A 12,119-nucleotide genomic window follows, 5' to 3' on the forward strand; every position below is an offset into this window, starting at 1 on the left:
TTCCATTTGTTTATTGGCCTCATATATGTCTTCTTTTGAAAAGTGTCTGTTCATATCCTTTGCCAACTTTGGAATGGGTTTGTTTTCTTTCTTCTAAATCTGTTTTAGTTATTTGTAGATTCTGGATATTAGCCCTTTGTCAGATGGGTAGATTTCAAAAACTTTTTCCCATTCTGTTGGTTGCTTGTTCACTCTAGTAATTGTTTCCTTTCCTGTGCAGAAGCTCTGGAGTTTAATTAGATTCCATTTGTCTATTTTGGCTCTTGTTGCAATTCTTTTGGTGTTTTAGTCATGAAGTCCTTGCCTATGCCTATGTCCTGAATGGTTTTGCCTAGGTTTTCTTCTAGGGTTTTTATGGTGTTAGGTCTTATGTTTAAGTCTTTAATCCAACTGGAGTTAATTTTAGTGTAAGGTGTCAGGAAGGGGTCCAGTTTCTGCTTTATGCACATGGCTAGCCAGTTTTCCCAGCACAATTTATTAAACAGGGAATCCTTTCCCCATTGCCTGTTTTTGTCTGATTTGTCAAAGATCAGATGGTTGTAGATGTGTGGTGTTGCCTCCAAGGCTTCTGCTCTGTTCCATTGGTCTATATCTCTGTTTTGGTGCCAGTATCATGCTGTTTTGATTACTGTAGCCTTGTAGTATAGTTTGAAGTCAGGTAGCCTGAGGCCTCCAGCTTGGTTCTTTTTGCTGAGAATTCATTTAGCTATGTGGGCTCTCTTTTGGTTCCATATGAAGTTTAAGGTGGTTTTTCCAGTTCTATGAAGAGGGTCATAGGTAGCTTGATAGCATTGAATCTATAAATTATGTTGGTCAGTATGGCCATTTTCACAATATTGATTCTTCCTGACCATGAGCATGGAATGTTTGTGTCCTGTCTTATTTACTTGACCAGTGGTTTGTAGTTCTCCTTGAAGAAGTCCTTTGCATCCTTCATTAGTTGTATTCCTAGGTATTTTATTCTCTTTGTAGCAATTGTGCATGGTAGTTCATTCTTGATTTGCCTCTCTTTAAGTCTGTTATTGGTGTATAGGAATGCTTGTGATTTCTGCACATTGATTTTGCATCCTGAGACTTTGTTGAAGTTGCTTATCAGTTTCAGGAGATTTGGGGCTGAGACGGTGGGTCTTCTAAATATACAATCATGTCATCTGCAAATAGAGACAATTTGACTTCCTCTTTTCTAATCGAATACCCTTTATTTCTTTTTCTTGCCTGGTTGCTCTGGCTAGAACTTCTAATACTGTATTGAATAGGAGTGGTGAGAGAGGGCATCCTTGTCTAGTGACAGATTTCAAGGGAATGCTTCCAGTTTTTGCCCATTTAGTATCTTGGCTGTTGGTTTGTCATAAATAGCTTTTATTATTTTGAGATACGTTCCCTCAATATCTAGTTTACTGAGAGCTTTTAGCATAAAGGGCTGTTGAATTTTGTCGAAGGCCTTCTCTGCATCTATTGAGATAATCACGTGGTTTTTGTCTTTGGTTCTGTTTATGTGGTGGATTACATTTATAGACTTGCGTAGGTTGAACCAGCCTTGCATCCCCAGGATGAAGACTCCTTGATTGTGATCGATAAGCTTTTTGATGTGCTGTTGCAATCGGTTTGCTAGTATTTTATTGAAGATATTTGCTTCTATGTTCATCATGTATATTGGCCTGAAGTTATCTTTTCTTGCTGAGTCTCTGTTGGATTTTGGTATCAGGATGCTGCTGCTCTTATAAATAGATTTGGGGAGGGAGGACTTGCTCTTTTTGGATTGTTTGGAATAGTTTCAGAAGGAGTGGTACGAGATCCTCTTTGTATGTCTGGTAGAATTCGGCTCTCAACCCATCTGGACCTAGGTTTTTTTTGGTGGGTAGGCTATCAATTACTGCCTCAACTTCAGCCCTTGTTATTGATCTAGTCAGGGTTTCAACTTCTTCCTGGTTTAGGCTTGGGAAGGTGCAAGTGTCCAGGAATTTATCTATTTCTTCCAGGTTTACTGGTTTATGTGCATAGAGTTGTTTGTAGTAATCTCAATTGATAGTTTATATTTCTGTGGAATCTGTGGATATCCCCTTTATCATTTTTTATTGCATCTATTTGATTCTTCTCTCTTTTCTTTTTTATTAACCTGGCTAGTGGTTTGTCTTTTCAAAAAACCAGCTCCTAGATTTATTACTTTTTTGAAGGGTTTTTTGTGTCTCTATCTCCTTCAGTTCTTCTCTGATCTTAGTTATTTATTGTCTTCTGCTAGCTTTTGAATTTTTTTTATCTTGCTCCTCTAGCTCTTTCAAGTTTGATGGTAGGGTATCGATTTTACATCTTTCCTTGTTTCTTACATGGGCATTTATTGCTATAAATTTTCCACTAGACACTGCTTTAAACGTGTCCCAGAGATTCTTGTATGTTGCATCATGGTTCTCATTGGTTTTGAAGAACATTTTAATTTCTGCCTCATTTCATTGTTTATCCAGTTGACATTCAAGAGCCAGTTTTTCAGTTTCCATGAAGCTGTGCACTTCTGAGTTAGTTTCTTAATCCTGAGTTCTAATTTGATTGCACTGTGGTCTGAGAGACTGCTTGTTATGATTTCCCTTCTTTTGCCTTTGCTGAGGAATGATTTACTTCCAATTATGTGGTCAGGTATAGAGTAGGTGTGATGTGTCCTGAGAATAATGTATATTCTGTGGATTTGGGGTAGAGAATTCTGTAAATGTCTATTAGGTTTGCTTCAACCAGGTCTGAGTTCAACTCCTGGATTTCCTTGTTAATTTTCTGTCTCATTTGATCTGTCTAATATTGACAGTGGAGTGTTAAAGTCTCCCACTGTTAATGTGTGTGAGTCTAAGTCCCTTTGTAGTTGCTAAGAACTTGCTTTATGTATCTGGGTACTCCTGTATTGGGTGTGTATATATTTAGGATCATTCGCTCTTCTTGTTGCATTGATCCTTTTACCATTATGTAATACCCTTCCTTGTCTCTTTTGATCTTTGTTGGTTTAAAGTCTATGTTATCAGAGATGAGGATTGCAACTCCTGCTTTTTCTTTGCTCTCCATTTGCTTGGTAAATCTTCTGCCATCCCTTTATTTTAAGCCTATCTGTATCCTTGCACATGAGATGGGTTTCCTGGATATAGCACACTGATGGGTTTTTACTTTTTATCCAATTTGCCAGTCTGTGTCTTTTCATTGGGGTATTTAGCCATTTACATTTAAGGTTAACATTGTTATATGGGATTTTGATCCTGCCATTTTGATACTAGCTGGTTTTTTTGCCTGTTAGTTTATGCAGGTTCTTCATTATGTCAATGCACTTTACCATTTGGTATGGTTTTGGATTGGCTGGTACTTATTGTTCCTTTTGATGTTTAGGGATTCTTTCAGGAGCTCTTGTAAGGCAGGCCTGCTCGTGATGAAATCTCTGAGCAATTGCTTGTTCATAAAGGATTTTATTTATCCTTCACTTATGAAGCACAGTTTGGCTGGATATGAAATTCTAGGTTGAAAGTTCTTTTCTTTAAGGATGTTGAATATTGGCTCCCACTCTCTTCTGGCTTGTAGGATTTCTGCCAAGATATCCACTGTGCATCTGATGGGCTTCCTTTCGTGGGTAACAATCTTTCTCTCCAGCTGCCTTTATCATTTATTCCTTCATTTCAACCCTGGTGAATCTGGCAATTATGTGTCTTGGGTTTGCTCTTCTTGAGGAATATCTTTCTGGTGTTCTCTGTATTTCCTGGACTTGAATGTTGGCCTGCATTGCTAGGTTGGGGAAGTTCTCCTGGATAATATCCTGAAGAGTGTTTTCCAGCTTGGTTTCATTTTCTCTGTCACATTCAGGTACACCTATCAAACATAGATTAGTTATTTTCACATAATCCCATATTTCTTGGAGGCTTTGTTCATTTCTTTTTACTCTTTTTTCTCTAATCTTTCCTTCTCATTTTATTTCATTGAGTTGATCTTCAATCTCTGATATCCTTTCTTCTGCTTGGTCAATTTGGCTATTGAAATTTGTGTATGCTTCATGAAGTTCTCGTGTTGTGTTTTTCAGCTCCATCAATGCATTTATACTCTTCTCTAAGCTGTTTATTCTCATTAGCATTTCATCAAACCTTTTTTCAAGGTTCTTAGTTTCGTTGCATTGGGTTGGAATATGTTCTTTTAGCTCAGAGAAGTTTGTTATTACCCACTTTCTGAAGCCCATGTCTGTCAATTTATCAGACTCAATCTCCATCCAGCCTTGTTCCCTTGCTGGTGAGGAGTTGTGATCCCTTGGAGGAGGAGATGCATTCTGGTTTTAGGTGTTTTCATCCTTTTTTGTGCTGGTTTCTTCCCATTTTTGTGGATTCATCTACCTGTGGTCTTTGTAGTTGGTGACTTTCAGATGGGGTCTCTGTAGTGGATATCCTTTTGTTAATGATCAAGTTATTTCTTTCTGTTTTTTAGTTTTCCTTCTAGCAGTCAAGCCACTCTACTGTAAGGCTGCTAGAGGTCCACTCCAGAGCCTGCTTGCCTGGGGATCACCTGCAGCAGCTGCAGAACAGTAAGAGTTGCTGCTAGTTTCCTCTTCTGTTATCTTTGTCCCAGAAGGATACCTGCCAGATGTCAGCCTGAGCTCTCCTTTATGAGGTGTCTCTTTTAATATACAGGGGTCAGGGAGCTGCCTGAGGAGACAGTCTATCCCTTATAGGAACTCAGGTGCTGTGAGCTCCATTGTTATGTTCAGAGCTGCTGGGAAGGTACATTCAAGTCTGCTGCAATGAAACACATAACTGCCTTTTTTTCCCAGGTGCTCTGTCCTGGGAAGGTGGAGCTTTATTTATAAGTTCCTGTCATGCAGATGCCTTTTTTCAGAGATGTCCTGACCAGCAAGGAGGTAGCTTAGTCACAGTCTGCCAGCAGAGGCATTTTTGAGCTGCTATGGGCTCTGCCCAGCTGCTGTGTGAACTTCCTTGCAGTTTTGTTTATAGGGGTATAGTTAGAACTGCCTTGGTAATGGTGGTCTACCTCAGTAATGGTGGACTGTCTCTGTGATGGCAGACTGCCTCAGTAATGGTGGACTGCCTCGGTAGTGATAGACTGCCTCAGTAATGGGAAACACCCTTCCCCCAACAGAGCTGGACCATCCCAGGTCCAGCTGTGCTTGCTGTGAAACTCTCAATCCAGAGTGTTTCAGATTGCTAGTCTTTGTGGGGGTGGACCCCACTGAGCCAGATCACCTGGCTCCCTATTTCAGCACCCTTTTTTTCAGTTGAATGGGTGACTGTCTCCCCACCATTCCTGGTGCCAGTAGAAACAACCACCCAGATTTGTGTGAGACCCACTGTCCCAGCTGAAACAGCCATGCTGGAGACTCATGGTACTTTTCTACCTGGGAATATCCTGGTCTGTGGGCAGTAAAACTCATTTGGAAATGCAGTGATCACTCATTCTCTGCACTCTTGCTGGGAACTGCACTCCAGAGCTGTTTGTATTTGGCCATCTTGGATCATCTCTGATGGAAAGTATTCTTAAGAAGGATGAGTACTAAGTCCAGACTGAGAAGACAACAATAAATACCTATCTCTTCAATGCCCACACAGACAAACATCTACACTTATCAAGACCATCCTAGAAAACATAACCTCATCAAATGAACTAAATAAGACACCAGGAACCAATGAGGGAGAATCAGAGATATGTGATTCTGTTATTTGGAATGACATGATGGAACTGGAGGTCATTATGCTAACTGAAATAAGCTAGGCAGAGAAAGACAAATATCACATATTCTCACTTATTTAGGGGATCCTAAAATCAAAACAACTGAATTCACAGAGATAGACAGTAGGAAGATGATTACCAGAGGCTGGGAGGGGTTGTGGGGGATTGAGGAAGAGGTGGGGATAGTTAATGTGTACAAAAAAAAATACCTAGGAAGAGGAATGGGGGGACTGCCAAGATGGCATGGTAGGAGCAAATCAGGATTGCAGCTCTCAGTGAAGACGCAGAGGGTGAGTTCAATCCGCATTTCCAGATGGATCTTTGTTGCCCACACAACAGGGAAATTCCCAGGTGTAGGAGAGAAACAGGATGCCAGCACAGCTGTTTCAGCTCACACGGCTGTTTCAGCCAGCGCCACAGCGCTGCGGCACTCCTCACAGAAAGCACCGGTCTGGGTGCCCTGTTAAACTGGCTATCTGAGATTTGGGAGGGCAGATTGGCATATCCATCTGATTAAACAGGACTTGGACAGTAAGCCAGACCAGGAGATTCCCGGGAAGAGACGTTTGAGCCGGCGCAGTGGGTCACTGCACAGGAAATCGCACAGATCCCGGTGCCCTAACAGCAGCCGTCTGAAACACCTAAGAGAGAGTCAACCGTTCAACTTAAAAAAAAAAAGAGGGCTCTGAGGCCGGGAGCCAGGTGACCAAGCTCGGCGGGTCCCACCCCCACAGGGACAAACAAAATAGCAATTCAAAATGTTCGGGGTTGAGAGTTTCACTGCAGGCCCAGCTGAACCCAGGACAGTGCAGCTCGGTGTGGGAGGGGTGTCCACCATTACCAAGGCACACCGCCCCTACTGAGGTCCACTCCCATTGCTGATGCAGCCTGCCATTGCCGAGGCAACCCACCATAACAGAGAGACTCCGCCAACAGGAAGAGTTGCAGGGCAGAGCCCATGGCAACAGGGCGGAGCCCATGACAGTAGCAAGGAGCCCACGGCAACAGGGTGGAGCCCATGGCAGCAGGGCGGAGCCCACGGCAACAGGGCGGACCCCACGGCAGCAGGGTGAAGCCTCGACAGGCAAATAGTGACTAGACTGCCTCCTAACTGGGCAGGAAGGTGCAACGGAGCATCTGAGGAAAAAAACGAGACAGAGCATCTGAGGAAAAAAAGGGGTTTTATGAGTTCTGCTGCAGCAGACTTAAACGTAGTGGCCTAACAGCCCTGAATGAATGACAGAGCTCACAGCTCAGCACTTGAGCTTCTAAAAAGTACAGACCGCCTCCTCAAGCAGTTCCCTGACCCCTGTATATACAAAGAGTCACCTCAAAAAGGACTGATCAGACTGACATTTGGCAGGCATCATTCTGGGAAAAAGATAGCAGAAGAAGAAACTGGTAGCACCCCTCACTGTTTTGCAGCTGCTACAGGTGAACCCCAGACAAGCAGGGCCTGGAGTGGACCTCAGCAGTCCTACAGCAGAGGGGCTAGACTGTTAGAAGGAAAACTAAGTAACAGAAATACTTCATCATCAACAATCTGGGCGCCCACTCAGAGACCCAATTGAAAAGTCAGCAACTACTCAGATGACAGGTGGATAAATCCACAAAGATGGGAAGATACCAGCGTAAAAAGGAGGAAAACACCTGAAACCAGAACACCTCGCCTCCTACAATGGACCAAAACTCCTCACCAGCAAGGGAACAAAGCTGGACAGAGAATGACTGTGATGAAATGATGGAATCAGACTTCAGAACGTGGGTAATGAGAAACCTCCGTGAGCTAAAAGAACATGTTCTAAATCAATGCAAAGAAACTAAGAACCTTGAAAAAAGATTTGAAAAAAGATTCGAGAAAATGATAACAAGAATGGACAACTTAGAGAGGAATATGAATGAATTGAAGGAGCTGAAAAACACAACACAAGAACTTCGCGAAGCATGTACAAGTTTCAACAGCCGAATTGACCAAGCAGAAGAAAGAATATCAGAAGTCGAAGATCAACTCAATGAAATAAAACGAGAAACCAACATTAGAGAAAAAAGTGCAAAAAAGAACAAAGTCTCCAAGAAATGTGTGACTGTGTGAAGAAACCTAACCTACGTTTTATAGGTGTACCAGGATGTAATGAAGAGAATGAATCTAAGCTGGAAAATACTCTTTAGGATATTATTTTTAAAATTTCCCCAACATATCAAGGCAGGCCAATATTCAAGTCCAGGAAATACAGAGAACACCTCAAAGATATTCCATAAGAAGAGCAACCCCAAGGCACATAATCGTCAGATTCACCAGGGTTGAAATGAAGGAGAAAATACTAAGGGCGGCCAGAGAGAAAGGTCAGGTCACCCGCAAAGGGAAGCCCATCAGACTCACAGCAGATCTCTTGGCAGAAACGCTACAAGCCAGAAGAGAGTGGGGGCCAATATTCAACATCCTTAAAGAAAAGGACTTTCAACCCAGAATTTCATATCCAGCCAAATTGAGCTTCATAGGTGAAGAAAAAAATAAAATCCTTGGAAAACAAGCAAGAACTCAGAGATTTTGTCACCACCAGGCCTGCTTTACAAGAGCTCCTGAAAGAGGCACTACACATAGAAAGGAACAACCAGTACCAGCCATTCCAAAAACATACCAAATGCTAAAGAGCATCAACACAATGAAGAATCTGCATCAACTAATGGGCTAAACAGGCAGCTGGCATCAAAATGGCAGGATCAAAATCCCACATAACAATATTAACCCTAAATGTAAATGGGCTAAATGCACCAATCAAAAGACACAGACTGGCAAATTGGATAAAAAACCAAAACCCATCAGTGTGCTGTATCCAGGAAACCCATCTCACAGGCAAGGATATACAAAGGCTCAAAATAAAGGGATGGAGAAAGATTTACCAAGCAAATGGACAGCAAAAAAAAAAAAAGCAGGAGTTGCATTTCTCATCTCTGATAAAATATACTTTAAAGCAACAAAGATCAAAAGAGACAAAGAAGGTCATTACATAATGGTAAAAGGATCGATACAACAAGAAGACCTAACGATCCTAAATATATATGGACCCAATACAGGAGCACCCAGATATATAAGGCAAGTTCTTAATGACTTACAAAGAGACTTGGACTCCCACACAATAATAGTGGGAGACTTTAACACTCCACTGTCAATATTAGACAGATCAACCAGACAGAAAATTAGGAAGGATATCCAGGACTTGAACTCAGACCTGGAACAAGCAAACCTGATAGACATTTACAGAACTCTCCACCCCAAATCCACAGAATATACATTCTTCTCAGCACCACATCACACTTACTCTAAAATTGACCACATAATTGGGAGTAAATCACTCCTCAGAAAATGCAAAATAACTGACATAATAACAAACAGTATCTCAGACCATACTGCAATCAAACTAGAACTCAGAATTCAGAAACTAACTCTGAACTGCACAGCTTAATGAAAACTGAACACCTGGCTCTTGAATGTTGACTGGATAAACAATGAAATGAAGGCAGAAATAAAGAAGTTCTTCAAAACCAATGAGAACGAAGACAAAACATACCAGAATCTCTGGGACACATTTAAAGCAGTCTCCAGAGGAAAATATATAACAATAAGTGCCCATATGAGAAGAGTGGACAGATCCAAAATTGACACCCTATCATCAAAATTGAAAGAGCTAGAGGAGCAAGATCAAAAAAACTCAAAACCTAGCAGAAGACAAGAAATAACTAAGATCAGAGCAGAACTGAAAGAGATAGAGACACGAAAAACCCTTCAAAAAATCAATAAATCCAAGAGTTGTTTTTGAAAAGATCAACAAAATAGACCACTGGCCAGACTGATAAAAAAGAAAAGAGAGAACAACCAAATAGATGCAATAAAAAATGATAAAGGGGAAATCACCACAGATTCCACAGAAATTCAAACCATCATCAGAGAATATTACAAACAACTCTATGCACATAAACTAGTAAACCTGGAAGAAATGGATAAATTCCTGGACTCCTGTGTCCTCCCAAGCCTAAACCAGGAGGAAGCCAAAACTATGAATAGACCAATAACAAGGTCTGAAGTCGAGGCAGCAATTAATAGCCTACCACTCAAAAAAAGCCCAGGTCCAGATGGGTTCACAGACGAATTCTACCAGACACACAAAGAGGAGCTGGTACCATTCCTTCTGAAACTATTCCAAATAATCCAAAAAGAGGGAATCCTTCCCAAATCATTTTATGAGACAAATATCATCCTGATAACAAAACCCAGCAGAGACTCAACAAGAAAAGAAAACTTCAGGCCAATATTTATGATGAACATAGATGCAAAAATCTTCAATAAAATACTGACAAACCGATTGCAACAGCACATCAAAAAACTTATCCATAATGATCAAGTAGGATTCATCCCGGGGATGCCACACTGGTTCAACATACACAAGTCTATAAACGTAATTCACCACATAAACAGAACTAAAAACTAAAAACCACATGATTATCTCAATTGATGCAGAGAAGGCATTTGACAAAATTCAACAGTGCTTTATGCTAAAAACCCTCAATAAACTCGGTATCGATGGAATGTATCTCAAAGTAATAAAAGCTATTTATGACAAACCAACAGCCAATATCATACTGAATGGGCAAAAACTGGAAGCATTTCCTTTGAAATCCAGCATTAGACAAGGATGCCCTCTCTCACCGCTCCTATGCAATATAGTACTGGAAGTTCTAGGTAGAGCAATCAGGGAAGAAAAAGAAATAAAGGGTATTCAAATAGGAAAGGTGGAAGCCAAATTGTCTCTATTTGCAGACGACATGATAGTACACCTAGAAGACCTCATCGCCTCAGCCCAAAAACTCCTAAAACTGATAAGCAACTTCAGCAAAGTCTCGGGATACAAAATCAATGTGCAAAAATCACAAGCATTCCTATACACCAATAACAGACTTAAAGAGAGCCAAATCAAGAATGAACTGCCATTCACAATTGCTACAAAGAGAATAAAATACCTAGGAATACAACTCACAAGGAACGTAAGGGACCTCTTCAAGGAAAACTACAAACCACTGCTCAACGAAATCAGAGAGGACACAAACAGATGGAGAAACATTCCATGTTCATGGTTAGGAAGAATCAATATCGTGAAAATGGCCATACTGCCCAAAGTAATTTACAGACTCAATGCTATCCCCATCAAGCTACCATTGACTTTCTTCACAGAATTGGACCAAACCACCTTGAACTTCATATCAAACCAAAAGAGAGTCCGCATAGCCAAGTCAATTCTAAGCAAAAAGAACACAGCGGGAGGCATCACACTACTGGACTTCAAACTATACTACAAGGCTACAGTAATCAAAACAGCATAGTACTGGTACCAAACAGAGATATAGACCAATGAAACAGATCAGAGGCATCGGAGGTAGCACAACATATCTACAACCATACAATCTTTGATAAACCTGACAAAAACAAGCCATGTGGAAAGGATTCCGTGTTTAATAAATGGTGCTGGGAAAACTGGCTAGCCATATGCAGAAAGCAGAAACTGGACCCCTTCCTGACACCTTACACTAAAATTAACTCCAGATGGATTAAAGACTTAAACATAAGACCTGGCACCATAAAAACCCTAGAAGAAAATATAGGCAAAACCATTCAGGACATAGGAGTAGGCAAGGACTTCATGAACAAAACACCAAAAGCACTGGCAATAAAGGCAAAAATAGACAAATGGGACCTAATCAAACTCCACAGCTTCTGCACGGCAAAAGAAACAGTCACTAGAGTGAATCGGCAACCAACAGAATGGGAAAAAAATTTTTGCAATTTACCCATCTGACAAAGAGCTGATATCCAGAATTTACAAAGAACTCAAACAGATTTACAGAAAAAAACAAACAAGCCCATTCAAAATGGGCAAAGGATATGAATAGACACCTTACAAAAGAAGACATACGTGAGGCCAACAAATATGAAAAAATGCTCATCATCACTGGTCATTAGAGAGATGCAAATCAAAACCATATTGAGATACCATCTCCCACCAGTTAGAATGGCAATCATTAAAAAATCTGGAGGCAACAGATGCTGGAGAGGATGTGGAGAAATAGGAACACTTTTACACTGTCAAAAATACTTGTGACCAGACTCAGAAGCTCATGCCTAGAATCCCAGAACTTTGGAGGCAGAGATGGAAAACTCACTTGAAACCTGGAGTTCAAATCAGCCTGGGCAACATAGCAAGACCCTGTCTCTATAAAAAATTAAATAAAAAATTAGCCACATGTAGTGGTGCACACCTGTAGAACCCATTACTTGAAAGGGAGCAGGAGCATCACTTGAGCCCAGGAGTTCGAGGCTGCCGCGAGCGAAGCTATGATTGCGCCAGTATACACAAGCCTAGGCAAGAGAGAAAGAC

The sequence above is a fragment of the Callithrix jacchus genome, chromosome 2 (genome assembly GCF_049354715.1).
Source record: "Callithrix jacchus isolate 240 chromosome 2, calJac240_pri, whole genome shotgun sequence".
NCBI lineage: Eukaryota > Metazoa > Chordata > Mammalia > Primates > Cebidae > Callithrix > Callithrix jacchus.